The sequence below is a fragment of the Fukomys damarensis genome, unplaced genomic scaffold, assembly GCF_012274545.1.
Source record: "Fukomys damarensis isolate Sample0158 unplaced genomic scaffold, DMR_v1.0_HiC HiC_scaffold_34, whole genome shotgun sequence".
NCBI lineage: Eukaryota > Metazoa > Chordata > Mammalia > Rodentia > Bathyergidae > Fukomys > Fukomys damarensis.
Window position 1 is genome coordinate 15346370 of NW_022900946.1, and position 806 is coordinate 15347175.

The 806-nt window shown below is 57.9% G+C and overlaps 1 protein-coding gene across 3 annotated transcripts in view; it reads left to right on the forward strand.

Annotated features, from left to right (window-relative positions):
* Carhsp1 (calcium regulated heat stable protein 1) overlaps positions 1 to 806 on the forward strand; it is a 13331-nt gene continuing 12525 nt past the window's right edge. Inside the window, exons 1-2 of one of the 3 annotated variants that reach the window (XM_010644173.3) lie at positions 9 to 69; positions 287 to 362. The gene's annotated coding sequence lies outside the window, so the exon portion shown is untranslated. Of the gene's footprint in view, positions 70 to 107; positions 363 to 806 lie in introns of those variants that run through there. The other 2 variants (XM_010644178.3, XM_010644172.3) reach the window with 2 other exon arrangements.

The window sequence follows — 806 nt, forward strand, 5'->3', positions numbered from 1 at the left end:
CAGCCCTCGCTCCCGTGCAGCTGGAGAGTATAAAAGGAAGAGGTTCTGTAACGCGAGCGAGCAAGCAAGGTGAGAAGTAAAGGTGCCTCTCGTCTCTCTGTCCTCGTCCTTTCAGGTTTAGGACCTGCTGGCAGGATCCTGACGTCGCGGCTCGCAACACAATTTTCCTATCGTTTAGCTTGTATTTGGCGCTCTCTATATTCCGGGTTTCTCGTATAAGAGAAAACATGGCGTTTTCGTGTGTCTCGACACGGGATGGTCTCCAGCTTCATCCATTTCCCTGCAGTCACCAGTTCATCCTTCCCGCCTTCTCGCCTGGGTTCCGGGGTTCCGCTCGGGGCTGCTCCCGACCGGCTGTGACGGTGAGTGCCCCCCCCGTGCCTCAGTTTCCTCTCCCGAGGATGGGAGCAGAATCACCTCCACAGAGGGTTAGCGGAGTCAAGGGTGCGGTGGAAATAAAAGTTGAAAAAAAGCCCCCCGCCTCAGGTTTTTTGAGACAAGAGCTCCCTATGGAGCCCAGGCTGGCCTCGAACTCGCGGCGACCCTCTTGTCTCAGCCTCCCGAGTGCGGGGATTACAGGCGCGCACCACTTCGCCCGGCTGCCCCTCCTTTTGTTGCTGCTTTTTCGTTTTTCTTTTCCTATTTTGTACTTGTTTGCCTTTTGTCTTCGTCAGTCCTTTATCGCTTTCTGCTCAAACGCAGGCGCCCCACTTATCCGCAGGTCGGGGCTGGGCCGGGCGCGTCAGCGGCGGAAGGGACAGGCACGGACGCAGGGACCCCAGGCGGCCACTTGGCGGGGCACCTGC